This window comes from Peromyscus eremicus, chromosome 6 (assembly GCF_949786415.1).
Source record: "Peromyscus eremicus chromosome 6, PerEre_H2_v1, whole genome shotgun sequence".
Taxonomy (NCBI): domain Eukaryota; kingdom Metazoa; phylum Chordata; class Mammalia; order Rodentia; family Cricetidae; genus Peromyscus; species Peromyscus eremicus.
The window spans coordinates 45,059,889-45,085,621 of record NC_081421.1 but is presented as its reverse complement, the minus strand read 5'-3'; the positions used below and the strand labels follow the sequence as shown (position 1 = coordinate 45,085,621).

Here is a 25,733-nt window from a genome sequence, read left to right as displayed (position 1 = left end):
ACTTGAAGTACAGAAAGTTTACATAACAGCCTTACAAATCTTAAGATAAAGTTTATACTTAGCAAAAGTTTTAGAGAGTTAAATAAAATGAGAAAGAGCATGAGATGAGTGGCAATAAGCCCATTGGGAATAGCCCACTTTTTGGCTGTTCTATTTTGTTTTTCCTTTCTATGGCAGAGGTCAGGTGGCCATAACCCAACTCCAGAACCAGCTTTTAATCCAGTAGAACAGCATAAAACAATATTTTAGTAGTATCCACACTCAAAAGATGGTTGTGGACTTGGGCCCCTGGGCCCCAATGAGGTGGGAGTGCACCAGGCCATTTGGAGATGGGGGCTTTGGTACCCACAGGGTGGCATGCTGGGGGTGCTTGCATTGCCCCGGCCTGGCAGCACAGGGAGGACAGCAGCCAGAGTTCTAGAGAGAGCCTTGGGGAGAGACTGGGGAGTGTGCAGGAGCAAGCTGAGAGACGTACCAGCAAGGAGCTCACACTGCAGCTGAGCCCTCTCCCTCATTCTCTCCCTCACTTGCCTGGTCCAGCTTTCACACCTGCAATTTATGGGCACACCAGAAAATACAGATCCATCAAACAGCAACTTAAAAAACAACAACCAGAATGTTGACGCAGTCAGACAAACAGACATGCGTGCAATGGCCACTTTCAATCAGACGCCCAATAGTTCCTAACCAAGGGGACAAGAAAACATCTTTTCTGCCCAGAGCCTGGATTAATGATTTCATCAGATCCACCCTAAGACCTCTCCAGATTATCCACTCTAAAACAGAACAAAACCACTCACCAATCAGTCTGAGTTTTAGGTGCACCTTAGCTAGCAATTCTTATGTTCAATTTGCAAATTTGTGCCAGTCACAGTCTGGGCTCCTGCCTAGGGTCTCTCAAGGCCACCTTGGACTTGCTTCCATTTGGGGGCCTATCCCAGACTAGTGACTGTTAATTTGTGGCAGCCATGATCTCAGGCTCCCTAGACTTCTAAGTCCACTAGGGCCTCTCCCAGCTGTGGGCTCCCTGGGATCCTAAGTCTTGGGGCTTCTCCCAGACCCCTGGCTTCAAGTCTAGGGTCTCTCAGGGATCTTGCTGGGGTCTCCAAAATGTTACAGAGTTTGAGATCATCAGGGAAAGATCCCCAAACAAAACAAAACTTAAATTTAAAAGATAAAAATAAGTTTATTTTACTCGTAGCAATGTTGTGGCCGCCTTCTTTGCCAAACTGGGAGCTGCTGCAAAAGGGCAAGGTAGTGGCTGGAGTTTTCAAAGGGACAACCACAACTGTCTCAACCCTGGGGACTTTTGCTACATGAGGCATTATCATGTTTGTTTATTTATGTTTTTGTTTTTGTTTCAGATGCAATGGTTAACATTACATTTAAGGTTTTAACTACTATGCTTAATATATATATATATATATATATATATATATATATATATATATATATATGTATCAATGGCCTTTAGCATGTAAATTGCCAGCTTGTATAGGTTACACCCTGTCAGCCTGCTTTCCCCTTTGCCCAGACATGTGGACTATTCTTAAATTGATTGATCTTATCAAATTTGCTGTTCTTGCAAGAGAGAGAGTCATAAGACAAACCGCTATTTCTGCTTTTGTAATCAAACTTATACTCTGCCCCAAAAGACAACTGGAAGACCCCAAATTGTGACTTTGTGGTTGTTTTCTCCTTGATAAGCCCTGGGCTGATATGGCTAGATGACGCATCTTGGGAGGACTCTCAGGCACAGTCCTGGTGCCAGGTGCCAGGTGCCAGGTGCTTGGTGCCGGTATCGAAATAAAAAGCCTCTCCTTATTAAAATCTATTGACTGTCATGGTGATCTCTGCACAACCCCAGACTCACAACAAAATGAGATTACAGAAGCATTAATATTTTAGATAACAATTACACAACAAGGGGGAAAGAGCCGGGTGGCTCTGGGATCAGTCTCCTCTTTAGACTGCTGTCAATAACAAACAGCTGAGGAGTCTGAACTTAGGGTCAAGGTCTAGCTATCCTGTGGTTAATTGATCTTAGACTAAGAATAAGGTCCTGCAGACTCCTGGGTTTGTTTATTCATTTAACACAGTGACTTAGTTTGAAACTCAGTTTGAAATGGAGGTAATTCTTAACCATTACAATAAAAGCGGTCAGCAATTGCTGAGGAGAAGATTCTTCCGCGGAACTGACTACAAGCTGGGTAGCGAACTCCAGGGATCTAGCTTTGATCTCTCACCCTGCTACGGTAAGCATTTCAGTGACACAGCTGCCACGAAGTCACCCATGCTCCTCTAACCCCTCAACCACGTTCCTGTAGGTGTGGGGAGGGGGCTAGGGGTGGAGGTGCATAGATGTTTGTTTATATTTCCCCGGGAAGCAGGTAAAATGTGGCTTTCTTGGTGGGGGGTGGGGAAGGACAGTGGGAAAGGATATATTTTTTTATTTTATTTTTTAAGGCAGGGCCTCGTGTAGTCCAGGCTGGTTTGGAATTTTTAGTATAGCCCAGGAGGACCTTGAATTCCTGATCCTCCCCTCTCTACCTCCTGAGTGCTGAGATTACAGGTTTGTGCTATCATACCTGGATTTTTATGGTACTAGAGATGGAATCCAAAGTTTCATGCATGCTAGACAAGCATTCTACTTACCATAGCTATAGCCTCAGCTCTGAGAATCCCTGACCTGACATGCTGGATTAAGGAGGAAGACGAATCAAGAAACAAATTTGGATACCCGATAAATGGTGCTACTTTAGTCAAACTCAGGAAAATCGTCCAAGTTTATGAGAAACTACTGAGATTGGCTTTTGCATGTAAATCTTCAGATGACCTGGTAAATACCCATAGGAGAAAATGCAGGTGTGACCTGGCAGCCAGCCTACTTGGCTCCTCACACTTCTAAATAAGAAGAGTGGCACAGGGAATCCGTGGCTGATATGTAGAACTGAATTGTATTGCAAAATAAAAATTAAAAAAAAAAAAAAAAGAAGAGTGGCACACCGTGCCCCAGAAGTCAGAAGAGTGAATTCTGAAGTAGCAAGAGTAGCCAGTAGCTGGCCTGCAGACAAATCTGTGCTCTCCACTCTCCTTTATTTTTTTTTTATTTTTTTTTTTTTTTTGGTTTTTCGAGACAGGGTTTCTCTGTGTAGCTTTGCGCCTTTCCTGGAACTCACTTGGTAGCCCAGGCTGGCCTCGAACTCACAGAGATCCGCCTGGCTCTGCCTCCCGAGTGCTGGGATTAAAGGCGTGCGCCACCACCGCCCGGCTCCACTCTCCTTTAAAGTGCTGCTTCTGCAGAGAGACCCCAGGGGTATCAGCACTCACTATCCAATTGGAAGTAACGTGCTAACCAATCACAGTTGATAGCTTCCACTGTATAAGCGGTTGCTCATGTGCAATAAAGCAGATGCTGTTCCCTAAAATCATCTCCAGAGCAGTTTACCTCCATGCCCTTTACTGACACATGGGCATCGTGGTCTTGCCAGGAGACACCCCAGTAATGATGGCAAATGTCTTCATCTACCAAATGGCAAGGATATAATATCTATCAAATCAGGTTGACTCATTAATAATCAACTGATTACATGTGAATATATTTTGATAATGGATCAGTGTCAGGTTTGTGCTAGTATCACTTCTGCATGCATTTTGTGACCTACAAGAAGGAGGTAGAGGAGAGACTGAAGACACTGTCCGCACTTGCATGGAACAGCACCATCCATCAGTTCAGCCAGACAGGAGGCGCTGGAGGAAAATGCTCCTGAGAATGAAAGATGTAGATAGTCAAGGAAGAAATATAAGACAGCAGATCATCAATTAGGAGTACATCGCAGCTGCTTGTAAGAAAATAAATTGTCCAAGTGTTCCATCAAGTGAAGCAGCAAGACAGGGGTACAATGAGATTTTGGAAAAACACTTGTTGAATAATTCAACTAAACAATTAGCTGCAGCATTCACTGTAGATTAGAAATCATCTCCAGAACCCATCCTGGCATGGAACACGCATTGCATAGATTCAAATTTTCTGTTGCATTTTGATTTTCATCTACAGATGAAACCTAAGGTTAAAATATAATCTTTTCTTATAAAGGCAATTACTAGTTCAAACTTACAAATAAGCACATGGCTACTAAAGTCTTGATCATGTGTGTGGAAAACCATCTGACCGATGTGTTGATGTAACCAACCGTCTTATTAAATAAGAAACACAGAGCCAATTCAGAGAAGAAAGCCAAGAGGTCAGAGCTAAGAGCCTCACCCTTCCAGCTTCAGCGATCCTCTTCAGTCAAGAGAGCTCTCTGAAAAGGACCTACTTCCTGTGTGTATGTCTTTATATAGTCTAGCTGTTCTGCCTTCTCATTGGTTGTAAACCCAAACACGTGACTGCCTCGTCACTGCCTGTATGTACAGCCCTCCAGGTCCTCTATGGTATTGAGATTAAAGGTGTGCGCCACCGCCGCCACGCACTTGCTATGGCTCTAATAGCTCTGACCCCCAGGCAACTTTATTTATTAACATACAATTAAAATCACATTTCAGTACAAGTAAAATACCACCACACCAATGCAATGATATCTGGGCATAAAAGGTCACCTCTCGGTGCATGCTTTCCTTCTGGAATCAGTAGGCAATGGTGGATTGTTCGTTTGTTTTGCCTCTGGGAACAAAGCAAATAATCTGTCTTTAAACCTCATTAAGGCTTAGTGAAATCCATACATATCTATAAAATATGTTCCAGGTTGTGGAAGAATGGTAGCTCCTGGTCTTGTTCCTATGATAGCTCATGACAGACACCTGTAAGCAAGTTCTCCGAAAAGTGAACGAGTGCTCAGAATTATGAAAGGCAAGGTCAGCATGGGGAAGGGGCCTAAGAACAATAGGTAGCAGTAGAATTAAAATGTGGAGATTCATATCACAGTTTGAAGTTATTTAATTCTGGCAAATCTGATACTGGAGTCACCATCACCTCTTAAAAAGCCCCTTGGTTGAACATATGGTAGAAATCTCCCCCTTGGTTGTCTTGTGGCCATAATATTGTAACTCTGCCTACTGAGAGGCAGGATCTATTTCTGTCTCTGGTGTACAGAGAGATCTCATAAACTTGCTTTGGTATATAAAATGTTGTATATATGACCTTGTGTGACTCCCATGGCTATGGCTTAAGACATACAACTGCTTCTGCCTGTACCCTCCTGAATGTGCCCCATAGTTAGGCAACTTAGCCCACTGCAGGATGAGAGGCTTCACACTGCTCATAGATGTGTGGGTGAGGCTACCTGTGACCTTCAGCTCAGCTGATTCTCTGGTTGAGGGAATTACAACCTACTACAGGACAAATTTCCAAGTTGTGTCAACGTTTAAAGATGCAGGCTTACTTTAGCTCACAGTTTTGAAACTCTCCATATATGGTCAACTGGTCCCATTGCCTTGGTGCCCATGTCAAGGCAGTAGTACATCACATTGCATTGGGAAAGAGAAAAATCATTCACATCATGACTTGGAAAAAAAAAATCACTATTGGTACAGGCTGGGGAGCAAGCCTTTAACATACATTGCAGATAGATCCAAACCATAGCAGAAACAAAGCCTAAAACATTTACTATCTAGTCCTTTAGAGAAAACTTTCCCAACTATAACTCAAATTTCAAAAGGTCTTATTAATAAAAACAAACAAACAAACAAACAAACAAACTTGGGGCCAGATATTGGGGTGAGTGCTGAAAGACCAGAGAAGCAGAACAAGCCACAGCTAACCTCACCTTGTCAACTTCTCAGCTGATCCTGTTTCTGCAAACTAGAAACCTATGAATCTTCATCTGAATGGATCTCAGCTGAACTGCTGCTAAAAGCCTAAAAACTTAAAGGCCTCTAGTTCCTGGTCCTCACGCCTTATATATCTTTCTGCTTCCTACTATCACTTTCTGGGATTAAAGGCTTGTGTCTTTCCCAAACAAGACACAAGATCTCAAGTGCTGGGATTAAAGGTGTGTGTCACCAAGCGCTGGCTGTTTCCAGTGTGGCCTTGAACTCACAGAGATCCAAATGGATCTCTGTCTCGGAATGCTAGGATTAAAGGCACGTGCTACCTCTGCCTAACCTCTATATAGTGGTTGTTCTGTTCTCTGATCCCCAGATAAGTTTATTGGGATGCATAACAGATCAACCACATTTCTCCTTTTTTTTTTTTTTTCCGGTTTTTCGAGACAGGGTTTCTCTGTGTAGTTTTGCGCCTTTTCTGGAACTCACTTGGTAGCCCAGGCTGGCCTCGAACTCACAGAGATCCGCCTGGCTCTGCCTCCCGAGTGCTGGGATTAAAGGCGTGCACCACCACCGCCCGGCCTTTTTTTGTTTAAAATAAAAAGTTATAACTAATATAAGAAAAAGTATATACAAAAGTATATACAATATATACAGTCAAGAATTACATTAACAGTGTCTAGTCCATTAACATTTGACAGATTCAGACAAAAAACTCCATTATATACATTAACAATGTCCAATCCATTAACATTTGACAAATTCAGACAAAAATTTTCATTACTTATTCTATTTAAAACAAATATTCCCAGCACTCGGGAGGCAGAGGCAGGCGGATCTCTGTGAGTTCGAGGCCAGCCTGGTCTCCAAAGTGAGTTCCAGGAAAGTCACAAAGCTACACAGAGAAACCCTGTCTCAAAAAATGAAAAAAAAAATCCCAAAAGAAAGAGACTTCAATTTATAAAAAGAACCAATTGGATCTTTCCTCACACCGTATGGGGAACACCAATAGCTGGAACCCCTACATTCTATACTGATGCACATAAATCAGGAAAGGCAGGTTATAAATCAGGAAATTTGAGTAAAGTGGCTCAAAGCCCTAATAATTCTGTTCAAAACTAAGAATTATACGGTATTCTCATGGTACTATTAGATTTTTCAGAACCTCTTTATATAGTTACTGACTCTCAATATGCAAAGAGTTATTTTACATATTGAAACCGCTGAACTTACTCATGATAATTCAGAATTAATTTCATTATTTATACAATTATGAGAAATAGTCAGGAATAGGAATCATCGCACACATATATAGATATAACATATCAGATCCCATATGGTTCTATCAGGCCCTCTTGCACAAGGTAATGATGAAACCAATGAGCTATTAGTAGGAAATGTGCTTAAAGTCTCAGAATTTCATAAGAAACATCCTGTTAATAGCAAGGGTTTGAAAAAGGAATTTTCAATCATTTGGCAACAAGCCAAGGAACTGATAAGGAAATGTCCTACTTGTTCTTTGTAAAACCAAACTCCACTACCTGCAGGAATTAGCTCAAATGGTACTCAAAGAAATGAAATTTGGCAAATGTATGTGTTTCATTTTGTGGAGTTTGGAAAATTAAAATATGTACACCATACCATAGATATATATTCAGGATTTCAATGGGAAACTACTTTGAGTTCTGAAAAGGCTGATTCTGTAATTACACATCTATTAGAAGTTATGGCCATCATGGGAACACTTATACAAATTAAGACTGACAATGCTCCAGCACGTGTCTCTAGTAAAACCAAACAGTTTTTTACTTATTACAACATAAAACATATTGTAAGTATATCACATAATCCTACAGGTCAAGCAGTTATAGAAAGATCTAGTTGCACTTTAAAAGAAATGTCTAGTAAACAAAAAGGGATAATAATGATCCCCAGAGATAGATTGTACAATGCTTTATTAACTTTCAATTTTTAAATGCTAATGAGAAAGGAACAGCAGCTATGGAGGGACACTGGATAGCAGGAAAACCTTCTGAACTAAACTAGCTGTTATTTAAAGATGTGCTGACCTCAGAATGGAAACCAGGATATGTGTTACATTGGGGAAGAGGTCTTGCTTTTGTTTCCACAGGAGAAGAAAAGTTATGGATAGCATCAAACTTGATAAAGATTAGATTTGACCAGGAGAGACCTCATGATAAGGAAAAGCGATAAAAGAGAAAACGCACCAATTAGGGCCGGGGCAGGGTTTTGTTTTTGTCTTTCCAGGAAAATAAAAACATCTAAAGACCTTTGGACAAATGAAGCACTAAAAAAAGAACAGAGAACCATCCAGAAAAAAATTATCAAGAAAAGGAGTAATCTGGCCTAATGGAGTAAAATACTTCCTACAGGGTAAAATTTCATAAACCTTCCAAAATGTCTCTTTTTTTCTGGTTTCTACAGACATGTGAAACAGTCTTTAAGTAGTCCTTATGTACACATTAGTCTTAAGTACTGTCTTTTATTGAAGGAATTTAAAATACTGTCCTCCAAAGAATTTTTAAAATCTTCGTTTGAGGTATTACCTATTAACCACTAAAGAGAAATACTCTCCATCCTTGTTTATAATGGAAAAAATGGAGAACACTTCTCCTTACTTCAGTGGTATTAGTTTTGAGACAACTGAGATTGTGTTTAAGATTTCATGTTCTCCCCCATGGGAACCACCATGGAATGCACGAAGGAGTCCTACCATTGCATCAAACCTCTGGTTCAAGAACCTTCCAGCTTAAATTCTAGACCTAAAGGTAAGTTAAATCATGCTGGGGGTGGGGGTGGGGCAAAACATGAGACAAACTGAGCAATTTCCAAAAGTACTGCTACGATAGGAAAACAGGTTGTGTTCTGTCAATATTCTACACAGATTCATAGAGGCAACATTCCAACCTTTATTAGATCACCTTTCTAGGAAATCAGTGTGACTTTCTGACAACTGGGAAAACTTGAATATGGTGTCCATACTAGATGACATTATAGAATTCTAGTTTCTCAAAAGTAATAACGCCAATCTGCTTGTGTAGAAGTCATTGGTGTAGGAAATGTTATCTGAAGTATCTAGGAAAAAGTGGGAAAGCCATTCTTGTAGATTGCTAAGTTGTTGAATTTTGCATGCATGTATGTAGGTGTGCACTGAAGGATTCTTCCCTTTGGGTGGAGTGAGGCCAAGCTGTTTACAGTCCTAATCCCAAGAGACCAGAACAAGACTTTGTTTTCAGATGACACTCTTGACAGGGGCCTTTGGTAAAACAAAAAACAAACAAACAAACAAAAAAACAAAACAAAAAAAAAAAGACAGGGAATTTTATTTTGGAATGGAACTACCTCCACCCAAAGTCCGAGATAAGCAGGGCCAGTATAGTAACACCCAGCTATCATGACCCCTCCCTTCTCCCCTTCCCTCCCCTTCTCTCCCCCAGGGAAGCACCATTTGGGCGGGGCTGGCCAAGTGTCCACAGGAATGGACTGTTTCTAGAAGCAGTTGGGGGTGAGCGGGTGCGGGTCGGGTGCCAGCGACTGACTCCCTGAGACTGCCACCCACACAGACCTAAGGAACCTTTCAGTCCCTGCACCCGGGTCAGGAGAACCGGCCCTCGGGATCGAGAGCGAGGCACTCCTGCCCAGACTTCCTTCTCTCCCGGCGAGCCCTGTGCTGAAATCCTGCCCCTTGGGCTAGGCATGGAGTCCGCTTGTGGCAGAGGGCACGTGCGCGGGCGAAGAGCAGGGGAATCTTAAGCAGACCTGCCCTTGAGCCCGGGAGGAGCCTGCGGCGGGAGATGCCAGCGCCCGGGGCCGAGGCCGACGGGGACAGCAAGGCCAGCGCTGGGCTGCGGGGGCCGGCGGGGACCCCGCACGCGCGTGCGTGAGTGAAGGCAGCAGCGCGCACCGGGCGTGCGTGCGGCTGCGGGGCGCCCGCGTGCGCGCGCGCAGGAAGCCCGCGCCGCCAGCATCGCAGCGGGTGCTGGCGCGCCGGAGGTGAGTGCGGGGCGGGCGTGGCGGGGAGACGGTTGGGCGGCGGCGGAGCGGCCCTCCCCGGGGCGCAGCCTTCCAGGGACGCGGGGGTCCCCGGCTCCGAGGCCCAAGGCTCGGCTCCCCGGCCGCTGGTCTGCGGAGCGCCTCCCCGCGAGCTGCCACGCCCTGGGCCCCGGGCCTCCGCGGCTGCTCCCGGCCGGCTCTCGAGGCTCCGGGCGGAGGGACCTGGGCCACTTGGAGGGACGCCAGTGCGCGTGGCGGGCCAGGTCGCCGCCCCTGCGATCCGTTCTGTCCTGCCCCCGGGCGCTGTAAGCTTCGGGGGGTGGCCTGGTTGTCACCGTGCGCCAAGGAGAAGCTGGGACTAGTGTCAGCACGCTGGTGGACCCACAGCAGGCCCGGAGGATCGCACAGTCCTGGCGGGAAAAGGGCCGGTGGTGGTCCCCTGGGTAGGAGAATGCTTTATGGGGAGGGATGGCGGGGAAGATGGACCCGAGGAAGGGCATGGGAGATTTGGAAAGAGGAAGGAGAAAACTCCCAAGGATTAAGGCTCCGTAATTAATAAGAGGTCCGAGGGAACATGCAAAGCCATTTAAAGGAAATCTTAGATGGAGGGAGCCTCACTTTTTCAGCATGGAAAGGATGGTGCCAGCAGCCAGCACGGATAGCGGTAGTCGATGTTTGTGAGTGCGTGTAGGACTACAAGGCCGGGTTTGATTTTGAGCCGAGTAGATTGTATTTTTCACATTGCCAGCCTTTGGGAGAAGCGGTTTCTTTGTTAGGAAACGGGACTGCCAAGGAAGAGCTTGCCCAACCGTTCGTTTTGGGAGGTAGGACCACTGGAGTTTACAGTCTTCACCCAGAACACGTTTGTGTTTTAGCTCTGGGTGTTTGAAGTAGAAGCAGGGAGTTCGTGCCCTCTGAAGTGTTGACACCTCATACCGAACTTCCATTTCTCCAGAGAAGGGACCTACCTACTGAGAGAATGAGTGTGGTGTTTTCTCTTTCGCGTTCAAAGGTTTGTTTAAAATGAATGGCCATTGGGGAACTGCAGCATTGAAAATAGTCCGTTATCTAAAGTGTTCAAATACGATTCTCAGTTAGCTCATGAGGCAAACAGAGAACAGAGACTTGAGGAAAGCATCGGGGCCTATCCAGAAACGAGGAGCCTGCGGAGGACTAATAACATATCCTAAAGCAGTTTGCCGGGGATAGAACACTGGTTTTAGCTGTCATAACGCTGCTGTTTTGATATAATACTTATTTTTAAAAAAGATTTTCTTAAAAAGTTTTTATGTGTGTTCTGCCTGCATGTATGTACGTGTACCAGAGGCATGTCTGGTACCTCCTGAGGTCAGAAGTGGGGCGTTTCATCCGGCAGAATTGGAGTTACAGATGGGTGTGGATCCACCACATGAGCACAGGGAACTGGACTCCAGTCTCCTACAAGAGCAAGTGCTCTTAACTACCAAGTCATTTCTCCAGCTCCGAGAGACAGTGTCTTCTTACATTCGGTTGTTTGCAGTAATTCTGCTTTACTAAAGCACAGGGTACAGAAATATTACCCCCCCTCATACACACACACACACACACACACACACACACACACACACACATTTATCTATTGTTTAATCTGAAACTGTATACATGGATTTAATGCGTTTTTAATTTGAATTGAGAATTTATCCAGATTAGTTGGAAATGCCCATTAGGGTACCCTGTCTGGCTTTTGGGTATCATTGACATAAGCTGCCAACTTGAGTATATTCTGGTGTGCTTCTTTCCCCAGAAGGGTTGAAGAGGTGCAGGATTTAGGCTTTACTAAATCATTTTGGATAATAATGTTTTCCCCAAAAGTTGAATTTTTCTTACGTACTGTGGTACTTTAGGAAAACTTGATAACTTGGCAGATCATATTCAACCTCAAGTTTAGAGTAAATTCTTTATTCTTGACCAGATGCTTTACTTTTCCTCTGGTTGGGGTGGGTGACATACCTCCCCAGCCCCCAGCTCTACTCTGTCATAGTGAAGGTGGGATCTCATTTCAGAACAGGCCTTTATCCTGTTTATCTCTGTATCATCCAGGCGAAGTACACTTGCCTGGTGCAGCTTGCTGTGTGATAGGAACTACCGTATGGTAAAGAGCCCCATGGTACCATTTCATGGGTAAGGTCAACTGAACAAGATACTCTTAAATGAACATAGCCAACAGATGTTTTCAGAATTACAATTCAGCAGTCTGTTGGGCAACATCTCCATGGGGGGTGTGGAAAATGATTTTATTTTAATAAAAGTTGTATAAGCATTGATTTGCTTTTAGTAGCAGGATTCTTGCCTTATTGTGAGTTAGAGGAAAGGGGAGGTAAAGGGGTGAACTAGGGCTAGCCCCAAGAGCTGTAGAAGATTTCTGCTTCTTGAGGCCCTGTGATATTAAGGAGTAAATACCAGAAAGCCAAATCAGATTATAAATGTCCTCTGTCATGTGTCTCTGACCCTGAACATAGTTAACTAGGAAGTCAGGCCTTTTGCCGTCTTGTTGTATACACAGCTGAGGTAACATTACCCAGCGAGGCCTCCCCCCCCCCCCCCAGAACCATTTCAGGTAGGGAACATGTGACTGGTTAGTCTAGGCACTCCTTTTCAGCTGTATGACTCCTTTGGGTCATGAGGGAAAAAAGACAAGGCAAATCTCTGGAGATTTTATTAATGCTTTGAGGTATGAATTTCATGAATCTAGCTAGGGCAAATATTTCCGAACTGATATCTGTTTGATAAATATAGTTAGTCTTTCGGGTGCGTAGGTTCTATATTCATAGATTCTGCCAACCATGGAATAGAAATATTTAGAAAAAAATTGTGTGTCCTAAAAATGTACAGGTTGTAAATGTTGAAGCTCTGAGGGGAAAGGGTTCTCCAACCACGGAATAGAAATATTTAGAAAAAAAACTGTATGTCCTAAAATGTACAGGTTGTGTTACAGCTCGGAGGGGAAAAGGTGTCCTGGCAGTCAGGAGCCAATACCACAATGCCACACTGCACAATAAACCTCACACCAGAGATTTATTGGCACAGACACAAGAGGGTGGCTGCCACTGTGCAGACAAGAAGCAGCAGGGAACTGAACAGGAGGCAGGCTTCGTGTGGGGCAGTGGTTCTCAATCCGTGGGTCACTCCTTGGGGATGAACAATCCTTTCACAGGGGTCACCTAAGACTATCAGAAAACACGGACATTACATTGAAAGTCATAACAGTAGCAAAATTACAGCAGTGAAAATGATTTTATTTTCATTGAGGTTCACCACAACGTATTAAAGGGGGAACTATATTAAAGGGTCACAACATTAGGAAGGTGAAGAACCCCTGAGAGTGGGTTTCTTGGAGCAGAGCTTTCCAGGGTGGGGATTTCCAGGGTGGGGATTGGTGGGATTTCAAGCCCAGAATTGAGCTCAGTCTTTTTACTCTGTAGGGCAGAGTTTGGCCGCCTGAGTCTGGAGAGGCTGGGTTCAGCCTTCACAGCTTTACAGTGTTCTGTGGATGGGGCCTGACTGTTAAGAGTTCCTCAGGGGCAGGGCATGGCCACTCAGGTGCTCATTCGAGGGTCTTACACAGACATTCCTTTCTTATCATTTTCTAAACAATATGTAGAACCGCTGTGCACATCACATTTACATTGTGGACTCAGTGGTTAGGAGCATTGGTTGCTCTTCTAGAAGACAGGGGTTCAATAACTGTCTGTAACTCCAGATCCAGGGAGGTCTGATGCCTTCTTCTGGCCTCCATGGGCACTGCTCATATGTGGTACACTTACTAGGCAAGACACTCCTACACATAAAATAAAAATCAAATCTCAAAATAATACAGGGATCTGTATAAGTTATATGCAAATATGGCATTGTGTCTTTATAAAGCACCTGAGCATCCTTGAATTTTGTTGTCTGTGGGAACCTTGCTGCATCCCTTTGCTTACAGTTGCCCTGTGGTTCCATTGTTTTAACCCAAACCAAGGGTCAAGTAGCCAAGATAGACATACGACCTGCAAAGAAAATATTTACTATCTTGCTTTTTGTGGCAAAGAAAATTTTTGCCACTCCTTGGACAGAACATAGGATTCTGAAAAATTCCCAAGCTGTACACTTTGAATATACTCGTACAAGTTAGAATAAAGACATACCATTGCCTTTAAAACATTTCTTCAGTCTGCAGCCACCTAACCCACCATGAATCTGGAGCTTCTAACAGTGTTCTCGGATCTGGAACTATATTTGGCTACTGGCTTAGTTATAGACTTTGGTTTTGAAATACAGTTACCCAGTTACTTTTTATTGTGCGTATATGTGTGAGTGTGTGTGTGTGTGTGTGTGTGTGTGTGTGTGTGTGTGTGTGTGTAGGCGCTATCTCGATTCCTTGTTTGCTCTTCACTTTTTTTTTTTTTGGAGACAGGGCTTCTCTGTGTAGCCTTGGCTGTCCTGGAACTCACTCTGCTGATCAGGTTGGCCTGCAGCTCATAGAGATCTGCATACCTTTGTCTCCCAAGTGCTGGAATTAAAGTTTGCCACACTACCACCGGTGTGGGCACCCATATGTCATGGTGTATATATGGATGTTAGTAGACAACTTGCAGGATAAGTCAGTCCTCTCTGTGTACCATGCGCTTTAGTAGATTGAAATCAGGCTGTTACATCTGGTTTGGTGGCAAGCATCTTTACCCACGGTTCCATCTTACCAGCTCTCACCTTACTTATTTGAGACAGTCTTGCACTGAATCTAGAGCACACTGGTTTGGTCAGGCTGATTGGCCAGAAGTCCCAGAGTTCCCCTTGCCTCCCAGTGCTGGGGTTACAGGTGCTGCTGAACCTAGGTCTTTACATGAGTGCTGGGACCAAAGCACAGGTCTTGATGCTTGCTGCAACTGAGCCATCTTCCCAGGCCTCCCACCCCGAGAAAAAAATCATCATAGTATTAAAATAGTACCGGTTTCTTTGTCTTAGTGTAGCTGTGTAATATGCACCTTTATTGGGCGTCAACACAGGCTGAGAGCACAAACTTGGCTCCCTGCCCTTCACACCGACTGCTAATTTGAAGACATTTGAACTAGAGACCTTTCCAATTTTCTCTAGATGGGTTTCACTCATGAGGTGCAGGTTAAACTTGGAGTCATAAATCTTCCACCTTACGCTGTGCTGAGTGGCAGCAATTTGAGGGGTGTGCTTGTCTTCCACATTGCTGTCTTAGCCTCTAACGCAAGTTAGCCCGTGAGGTGCATGGATGAATTAGTGAATGAAAGATTTACAGGTAACAAAGGACAGACAGTGGTTTAGCCTGCTGGAGAAGATGGATGACAGATCTGCGCCAGTCCCGATGCAGGGCAAAGATGGGATGTTAGCTGGAGCAGCTCTCATGTGCCCTTCGGGTGGGTAAAGCTTTACCCAGCTTTCAGATGTGTTTTGCTGTAACCTGCTTGATTTGTGAGCTCTTTGCTCCTGTTTCCAGTCTCGCTGGCCTGGCAGCCTGCTCCCTTTTCCCCTGGCTGCTCTGCCATATGTCACTCTCAGTCTGTCCACCCTGAATGCAGAGGTGTACCCTCTCTGGCTCCGCTGGTCCCTACTCAGGAATCTAGAGGCTCAGGGACCTGGGTGTGAGGTCTGACTCCCAAGCAGACACCTTGCTTTGGGAAAATGGGCACAGTATTTGGAGTTTAAAAGCTTCAGGTCCATCTCTTCGTGAGCTGTTCCAGTCTTTGAAAACCTAGTGTCGCAAAATGTTACTTTATAAATTGCCATAGACTCCCAAGTGCCATAGACGTCTACAGAGCCACTTTGCTTTAAAAGCAAAGCAAAACAAACAACAATAAGAACAACAAAATAAGAACATCACTCCCCCCAACATAAAACCCTAACCTCACAAATGATCAAGAGTGGGTGGAGTCTTTGTTAATGAGTAACATTATGCGTAAAGGTGGGCAGAAGCAAAATGAAAATTGCACGTGAATGTTAGTTCCTGCTGCTTTTGATTCTGTCTGCTTCTTAGCCAAGGACCTGCACACCCCAAGCCCCGCTTCTAGAATAAACCCTGGGGTACTATCTTCAGGGTTGCTTTAACTACATGAAAACATTCTTGGTAAACAGTACATAATGCTTGAAAACTTTTTCTTTAACAGCCCACTCATCTTCTACCCAGCACGTAGAGGCAGCAGGCTTCCATTCCCATCAGGCTTGGATGAAAGCCCTTCTCCCTGACGTCTCAGAACACACCTGACTCTGGTTCAGCAGCAGCCAGCTGGGACTTCAGGCGCAGAGCTGAGACACGGCAGCGAAATGACGGTATTTAAACTCACTACCTACTGAAATGTGCAACAGTCTCAGGGAAGGGTGCTCAGTGTGGGTGGTTCCTTAAAGTCAATGGATATTTCAGGTTCATTGTTAACAAGTAAGCAGGTTAGGAGCTGGAGAGATGGCTCAGAGTGAGAAAGAGTACTGTTCGTGTAGAGGGCCAGTGTTTGGTTCCCAGCACCCCCATCAGGTGGCTCACAACCATCTGTAACTCCAGTTCCAGGGAATCCAGTGCCTTTGACATCTGCAGGTGTCTGCACTCAAGTGCACACACACACACACAGACACACACACACACAGACACACACACACACAGACACACACACACATACACACACACACATACATACACACAGACACACACAGACACACAGTCACACACACACACACACATACATACACACAGACACACACACACACATACACACACACAGACACACACATACACACACACACAGACACACACACACATACACACACACACGTAGTTAAAGGTAAATCTCTTTAAAAATTGAGCAATTAAAACTTTATATAAACACGAAGCCACATTCTGAGCTATGCAGCGTCTGTCTTTGGATGTGCAATTTTCCATTTTGTTCATAAGGAACTTTAAGCACCTAGCTCTCATCACGGAATCTAATTTTTGTGCTCTCTCGGCTTTCTCTGGACCTTCTCTGGAGGAACCCTAATAAAGTGGGATGAGGTTAGTCAGCTGGGTTAGACAGTCTTAGTGAGTGTCTCCTGCTTCCTGACGATCACTACTTCTGTCCTTTGTCCTTAATGTGTGTGCACCTAGTGCTCAGCAACATTTTCAGGGTTGCTTGGGATATAGATTCATTAACATTATTCCTTAGCAATTTCCCCTTGGCTGGGGAAAGGTGGTTGGATGGGGAGGTTTTTGGAAACTGTCTGGGTTAAGAATTTGAAAGAGCTGAATGTGATTTCATGGAAAGAGAATGCGTCTGTATCCAGATATTCCTTTGAAGGTCTGGTTCAACTCTGACCACTTTCTATCACCAAGGAAGAATAAAGGGGCGGCCCCACTGGAGGGAAGCAGGAGGCTAGCAGGCCAGGGGATACGGGTGCTGCAGGGTAGTAGTTACAGATTCCACTGGGACAGGCAGAGCACTCGGAGCTCCAGACCTGCACTGCCTGCTCTGAGTCCCTGAGTTACTGGGCACGAACCCCAGGCCCCTTACCTAGAAGTGAACTGTTCCAGTCTTAGTGACTGATGCAGATGGTTACCACGTCATCACACAAATAGAAACATGAAGAAAGCTTACCTGCTGCAGTGTTAGACCAAGCTGTGGGTAAAATGATAGAGAGGGGAGAATGTAAAGATGGGAAACAGAGAAGAAAGGAAGTCTTTAATGTGAAGCTTTTCTTTGCTCTGACAGAGTAAAATGTATTTCATTTTTCAGCATTACTAAATTCACTAAATATACCAGTTGCTCTCTTGAGTAAATAAAAGTCAGTTTCCCATGGATGCCCAACTGTGCTTCAATGAGGAAACAAATGTAAACTTACCAAATGTGCCTAGCAGGCTGGCGAGATGGCTCAGTGTTCGACATCAGGACCCACATGGTGGGGTGAGAGGACTGACTCCCACAGGTTGTCCTCTGACATCTACATGTGTGCACTGGCGTGCGTGCATGCATGCACACGTGAGCACATACACACACACACACACAAATTGTAAAAACAATAAAATATATGCATATTTCTCAAAGTGTCTCAGTGCTCACTACTGTCCTGGGTGGCATTGGGTGGCAAAGGCTCTTGTATTTCAGTGTCGCTGCAGATGGCTAAGGGAGGGCTTATAGCGGTACAAGTCATGCCTGGAAAAGAAGAACAGAACTTCAGTGTACAGTGACTGTGGGGTAGAAGAAGGCTTGTAGAGAGCAGAGCATGTGGGGAAAGGAACCAGAGTTCACCTGCAGCAGCTGGATCTCTTCCAGGAACGCCTGGGACAGCAGGCACTTGACCTTCTAGAGAAACCAGAGACCTTGGCCTCTAGACGGCAGGCTAATTGGAGGGCGAAGGTAGATCCCTCGGGAGCAGCTACAAATTTTGTAAACAGAACAAATACAGGCAGAGAAGAGCTAGAAGCATTGAGTGTAGGTGCTGATAGCAACAGTACACTGACTTAGCTCTTGTGTACCAGTCCCACCTAGATATTGGCTGTGTTCTGTTCACATGGTTTCCACAGAAGACCCACGCAGAAGGCGTTGTTGTTGCCATTTCATAGAAAAATTACCAGTGCTTCAAAGGTTAAAAGATTTGTACAACTTGGTAATCGAAGCTTCTCAAATTTTGTAAGTCCGTGAGTCACTTGGGGATAGTGTTTAAAAATCCCAAATCAGGAAATCTGAGAAGGTGCCTGGAGCTCTGTGGTTCTCACATCCCAGGTAGTGCCTGCCTCTGATGACTCACTAGGGTCATCTGGGAGTTAAAAACAGTGCCAGTGCTGTCCCTCCACCCTCAGAAACTGATCTGGTTGGTTTGGGGTGTAGCCCGGTTCCTGTTTACACAGCAGTGTGAGCCCTGACTTCAAGGAGAGGGAGGACAGTGGTGGTCAGGTGGCAGAGGAGTCCATCAGAAACAGCGCAGCGCTGTGCTGGGACGATGACCAGTGTTTAACTGTAGCTGAGGAGTAGAGTTTTATAGTGCTTCTTTATGAATTAGTGCGATAGCTTAAGATTACTCTGATGGGATTTCCCTCAGTTACTGCTGTGTGGGGCCCCCCTCTTTATAAATAATAGACACGACTGATATGTGTAATTGTGATTTTCACTAAACCTAATATGTGTGGGATACTGTACAATTAAGATTTCTGCCCCCCACAACAGTGGTGTGTCTTTGCACACACAAAGTTGAAAAGCTCATCAGCAGTGCTCACTAATTATCTGTAATAGTCCACACACACACACACACACACACACACACCTTTGGATGACCCTGAATATAGCATGCTTAGGTTTATATTTTAGTTGAGTTTGTTTTTTGCTTTTTTACTCTCTGTTCCTTTCAGACTGCTCATGATAAGAATCCGGTAGCCTCTTGGAATAAGGTGGTGGTTAGGAGAGTGAGTACACGTCAACAAATCCAGTCTACTTCTGATCCAGCTTGTTCTGGAAATGTGTATTTATTCATGGTCAAGTGGCCAACATTTACACAGTATTACCTTGCACTGAGTGCATACTGTGTGCTAGACACCTCAGAGTCATGTCTTTTCCCTACCAGACTCCACTTTCTCTTGAAGAGAACAGAAAATAAAATCACAAAGTGTTTTTTTTTAAATTTTTTATCTATTTGTGTGTGTAGCCATATGCAAGTTCATATGCATGCATGTGGAGGCCGGAAATCATCATCATTGGGTGTTTTCCTCAGTCATTCAGACCCTGAGTCACACAGTATGAATGCATTGTTGATAGTACTGCTCTTCTACAGTGTATTTGGGATAATAACTAACTTCTGTGAGATAATGTGACTTCCTGAGTTTCCCTTTATTAAATATAAGAGTTATATATCTTTGGTTAAAAAAATTAATATGATTTCAGGTAAAAATTTGTATAAACATCTCTAATGGATCATTATTCTTACCAAAAATTGACTTTAGGAAAAAAAAAACCAGATGATTGCTGTGGGATGTTCTGTATGGCAAATGTGTTGCTGATTAGTCAATAAATAAAACACTGATTGGCCATTGGCTAGGCAGGAAGTGTAGGCGGGACAAGGAGGAGAATAAAGCTGGGAAGTGGAAGGCTGAGTCAGAGAGACACTGCCAGCCTCCACGATGAGAAACAGCTTGTGAAGATGCCGGTAAGCCACGAGCCATGTGGCAAGGTATAGATTAATGGAAATGGATTAATTTAAGCTGTAAGAACAGTTAGCAAGAAGCCTGCCATGGCCATACAGTTTGTAACCAATATAAGTCTCTGTGTTTACTTGGTTGGGTCTGAGGCTGTGGGACTGGCAGGTGATAGAGATTTGTCCTGACTGTGGGCCAGGCAGGAAAACTCAAGCTACAGATGATTTTGTTTTATCCTTTTACTAAATGAGATATATAAAACCTGTGATTAGATTTCTTCAGATGCTGTTGGTATTTCCCACTGGGTGAAGCCATCACTTGCTGAATGAACACTTATTGTAACACTAAAAAAAAAAAAATAAGTTATAGAAATTATTTCTACTTGGGACATGCCTGCTAAATTATAGAATAATTGTTAAAGTTATTTTACTGGTCTGAGTCTTCTGTTTATAAATTGGGCCTGTTATACAAAATTAGGTTGTGTCTGTTGTGCTGGACAGTTTTGTGTCAGCTTGACACAGGCTAGCATCATCTGGGACATGGGAACCTCAATTGAGAAAATGCCTCCACAAGATCTGGCTGCAAGCAGCATGGCATTGTCTTAATTAATGATTGATAGAGGAGGACCCAGCACATTGTGGGTGGGGCCACCCCTGAGCTGGTGGTCCTGGGTTCTGTAAGAAAGCAGGCTGAGCAAGCCATGAGGAACAAGTCAGTAAGCAGCAACCTCCATGGCCTCTGCATCAGCTCCTGCCTCCAGGTTCCTGCCCTGCTTGAGCTCCTGTCCTGACTTCCTTCAGTGATGAGCAGTGCTGTGGAAGTGTAAGCCAAATCAACCCTTTTCTCCCCACCTTGTTTTTGGTCATGGTGTTTTATCACAGCGGTAGTAATCTTAACTAGAATACCTGTCATCCCAATCCCTCCAGATTGACAGAGAAACATTGGTATCATTAATAAATCTATTTACTATCATTAATAAATTGGAAACTTTTCATAGTAAGTGTCTGGGAAGTAAAGACAACCAGCTGATTTCATAAATTTTTTTTAAGGACAAGACTGTACTTTATATTTCTCAAATCCTGCTGTTTTTGAGAGATGTTTAAAAGGTTGCTAGGTATATTTCTCAAAGAGAAAATGATATTGACATTTGGTAGGACTGCAGGTAAAGACAGTTTTAGGTCCTCCAAGTCCACACAGACCTACCTTACTTGAACCATTTGGAGGTGGCTGTATTTAAACTCTTCTAGTCTCAATGAGAGTACCTGCTGTCTTTCTTCATCTGCTGTCACGTGCTTCTGTCAAACAGTGTGGTTTTGATTATTAAATCTAACACTGCTGTGTAGTGCCTGTGTTAGAACTAAAGTGGGTCTGTATCTTTGTTGTCGGAATTTGAAGAAGAATGGCCCTTTAGGCTCATATATTTGAATGCACAGTCTCTAGAGAGTGGCAGTATTTGAGGATTAGGAGTTGTGGCCTTGTTGGAGAAGATACTATGTCACTGGGAGTGGGCTTTGAGGTTTCAGTGTCCATCTGTCTCTGTGTCCCTCTGTGTCTCTCTGCCTACCTACAGATGAGGGTATCGCTCTCAGCTCTCAGCTACTTCTCCAGCACCACACCTTCCTGCTGCCATGCTCTCTGCCATGGTGTCATGGACTAACCTCTGAAGCTGTAAACAAGTCCCCAGGCAAGTGCTTTCTCATACAGAAGTAGCCTTGGTCACGGTGTCTCTTCACAGCAATAGCGTAGTAACTGAGACAGCAGGTATACTGAGGGAAACTGTTCAAGTTCAAAGTTAAAATGATCTTGGGCTGTCTTAGTTTTTTTTTATAGTCCATCTCTTTCTTCTGTATGTGACTTAACACTGTGGTGATCCAAACTCAAAACTATGTAATGGGATTAACTTTCAGGAGATCTACAGCAACCCTGTTAAAACCTGTTTTTGCTTTCTGATGTCTTCCCTATGTCTTCCTTAAAAGTGAAAAGTTGGCCTCTTATAAATGCACTTTGCTCTGGCACCTGTCCTGTCATTTACTGTCCTATTTAGAATCTCTGTCACCTCAGAGATGTTCAGGCCATGGCCATTTGTAGCTGGGTCTCCCCACCATCATGTTCCTCTCTTAGGTTCTTGGTAGCCACTCAGGCTTTGCCCTATTTGTTAGATTTCTGGGGCACTCTTGGCTTTGTCCTACTGTGTAAATTCTTGAGGCCACTTAGGCATTACCATACTGTTAAGAGTCCTAGTGGCCCTTACTCCATACTGGGCTCTTGGCTTCCCCCTGGGATGCTGGTCCCTCCTTCCTGGACATGCTCTTACTGGAACTTCTGCATCTCATTCCATTCCCTTGGTAAGCCCCTCCCTTCTCCAGGACCCCTGCTGACTGTGCCAGAATTCTTGGCATTAACTTGGGGTTCCTTACTATGCTTAGATCTGAGTCCATTGCCCTACTCACTGATTTCTTAAGACTGCAGGATAAGTTGTAATCTCTGAGTTTAGTCATTTACAAAAGTGTGACCAGGCTCACAAAGATGCTTGTGTGATCTCTCTGCCTTGTCCTGGTCCTATTGACTTACCAAACAAAACTTCCCTCCCCACTGAGCACTCAGTCTTCTTATCCATGGACTCTGTGCTTGGATGACTTGTTCACAGTCTCATCTATTTGGTGGGTGAGATCAAATAACAAAATAACTCTCTTTGTAATACCATTTGGACAAATACTCTTGATAATAAAGACAGCAAGCCAGAGACCCTGGGCACACTTCCTCAACCCTCATGGTTTTTTCCATAGACTTCTACCACATCAGAGGCTTATAAAACCAAGGACCTGAAAGCTGAGGAAAGACTGAGTTATTTTGGTGTTCCCAGTTAGAGTGGACTTTCTTCTCCCTTGTGGTAAGATATGAACTCACCTTCTTTGGGGAGAGATTATATAGTTCTTTGCTTTTTTTTGCCTACAACTCTGCTCCATGAATGCACTTTTGTGCCTTCTTGGGAAATTGTTTCCAGACTACATGCCTCAGGTCACCTTTTCTTGTTCCATATCTGTTTGTCTCCTGCTAACCCTAGTGCACTTAAAAAAAAAAATTACACTCACATAATGTTTTCTGAGTATCTCTAGTGTGATGAGGTCATGTGTTATGGTGATAAGGTCAGTGTGTTTCATGTAACCAAACCAAGGAGGAGGTACTACTAGACCTCCACGGAGGATTCCTTTGGTTTGGGAGGCAGTTGTTTTTAAATAAATGTCCCTACTGTATTCTAAAGGAGGGCACTTAAGTTCTGCAGCTGTGTGTCTCTAATACTAGGGAGCTTGCTCTTGGAGATAGCAGGACTTGGTGGGCCCACAAAAAGTCACAGGGACCCAGAGTTGAGACAGGGAAAAACACAGATGCTGAGTCCTGACATTAAGGTGTTCTTGGGTGCTGGACAGGCCACCACCAGTGGGAAGTCAGCTGCCACAGCCCATTTGAGATTGCTATACCCCATGGGAGACTGGAGACCCTGGCTCCCTGTGTCTTAATGCCTGTTCTTTCTACCTGACATCCGGGCTTGCTTTTCTTTGCCTTAGGCAAAGTGCTCTTTGCCCCACTTTTTCTCTGCTTTTGCTCAAGGTCCTGGGTCTAATCTGACTTCTCTGAACTCAACATTAAGTCTTGAAAAGGGTATAGGAATAAATATATTTTAATAAAAATGATTTCTGTATGATTATGCTTTGTTCCAAGTTAAGATGGGAAGCCTAGGCAAACTATGAAAGGAATAAATTACATAGGATATGTAAAGGAAGAGATTTAGAGATGATAAGTGTATGATAATTAAAGGTTATTAAAATTTTAGAGGCCAAAGTTCAATCAAGTCTCTAAATAGAGTTCTCATAAGATACTGATCTACTCTAGGTAGCATTTATAAGGACTAGCTTAAAGGAACACAGATGTATGTCTAATCAAGATTATTTTTAAATGTTCGGATTTTGTTTAAGTTTTATTGAAATGTTACACAGAAGTTGAAATGACCAGACTGGCATACCTGACCTGGGTGCTCAGTAGCCATGTTTGGACCCATACCTATGTGCACAGCAGAAAAGGATTAATGTTTTTGACCATTGCCCTTCAAAGTCACCGAGGTCCCAGGTGACTTTGGACCATCTCTCAAAGGATCCTGCAGCTCTGACAAGTTACCTTTCCTGTTGTTCAGAGAGACCATGGAGACCCTGAAATTTGGGTCCTAAGTAGTGAACATTCTGCAAAGAACAGAATCAACACAGCAGATACCTGCATGGTTTCCAGGGAAAGCCCCAGTCAGCAAGGCTCATCCCTAGCAATGATAAAACTGGTTTTCAAAAAAGGGCTAAAAGAGCTAGGGCTCCTTTCAAGCCCAAGTGACCCCTAGAGATCAGATATTCAACCAATCATAACAGTTAAAAAAAAAAAAAAAAAGGCTGGGCGGTGGTGGCGCACGCCTTTAATCCCAGCACTCGAGAGGCAGAGCCAGGCGGATCTCTGTGAGTTCGAGGCCAGCCTGGACTACCAAGTGAGTTCCAGGAAAAGGCGCAAAGCTACACAGAGAAACCCTGTCTCGAAAAACCAAAAAAAAAAAAAAAAAAAAAGATGGGAAAGTGGTTAGTTTTATAATTTAAACATTCAGTGGGAAAGTATAACCAAATATTAAAATAATTGATTATGTATATTTGTGTGTATAAAATACACTTGATAGACAATGATTCATGCCTTAAAGGCCTCCCTATTAAATAAACCTGAGACTGGCCCACTGACATGCCAGAGAGACTAAAACATCCTCTCTGAATGTAATCAGATTATAGGACTCTGATAGTTTTCCTAACTGCAAACAAAGTATTTTAAAAATATTTACATATTTTAGACACACACACATACAAAACAAAAAAAACAACAAAAAAATCAAGACTCCATCTTTGTATATTCCTGATATTTCTGCCAATGTGTCTCTTGCTTACACAAAATCAGACTAAGACCATGTCAGACACCACATCTCAGAGTTGATCCTGCATCAGTCAAATTCCATATATCTCTGTCTCCTTGATCATTCCTCCAATGCATAAAAGTCAGCAAGAGTAGAGACCTTGACCCCTTCTGTGCTCACATGTCAATTGGAGATAGCCACAGTGACCTGATGTCCATCTCCTAAATGATTTTAGAATCTCAAGTTTCGAAGGAAAAATGTTAGGTAGCTGGCTTGAAGACCATGAAAAAGGACAACACTCTCTCTGCATCTTCTTTCAAAATTTCTGATTCCAAAGATGCCTCAAGTCCTCCTGGTTAGGATACTGCCCTTGTCCAGCAAAAGGTAATTACAAAAATGACGGCTGTACCCTCTTTTTCACCTGTCTAATAAAAATAAAGGAGGGAATGTCATATGGTTTGTGAACCTCCATTTTGGTTGAACTGTGACAATTACCAAAACTAAAGTAGTTTGGTTTTCAGAACCAGTCATGTGTTTCCCTCAATTCCTGCCCTGGCTACGCTGTGGACTGCAAGAGCTGTTTATCACCGAACATTCTTGAACTGACTTACTGGCTGCCCCGGCAGTGGCCAGCCATGGGCCCCCAAAGGAAACCTTTCAATCTCCCTGACCTCCTCTTACCTGTAATTACTCTAGCCTGGAAGTCGATGCTGGACCCCGATTCTTACGCAGCTTTTTTTTCTGCACAAAATCCTGTACCATGGTTTAGTTGTTCATTCCCTTCCCTGTCTTCCTCCCTGTCAGCCTTGCAGGGCTCAGGATGTTTCGATGTGAAATAAAATATATCTATACAAATTAGTTATTGTTAATAACTCACTTCAGGTTGAG

General features: G+C 43.8%; 1 protein-coding gene across 4 annotated transcripts in view; it reads left to right on the top strand.

Annotated features, from left to right (window-relative positions):
- The first annotated feature begins 9,692 nt into the window (after positions 1-9,692).
- Positions 9,693-25,733, top strand: part of B3galnt1 (beta-1,3-N-acetylgalactosaminyltransferase 1 (globoside blood group)) — a 30,268-nt gene continuing 14,227 nt past the window's right edge. The window contains exons 1-3 of one of the 4 annotated variants that reach the window (XM_059265480.1): positions 9,817-10,220; positions 15,930-16,092; positions 22,699-22,802. The gene's annotated coding sequence lies outside the window, so the exon portion shown is untranslated. Of the gene's footprint in view, positions 9,778-9,816; positions 10,221-15,064; positions 15,183-15,929; positions 16,093-22,698; positions 22,803-25,733 lie in introns of those variants that run through there. The other 3 variants (XM_059265479.1, XM_059265478.1, XM_059265477.1) reach the window with 3 other exon arrangements.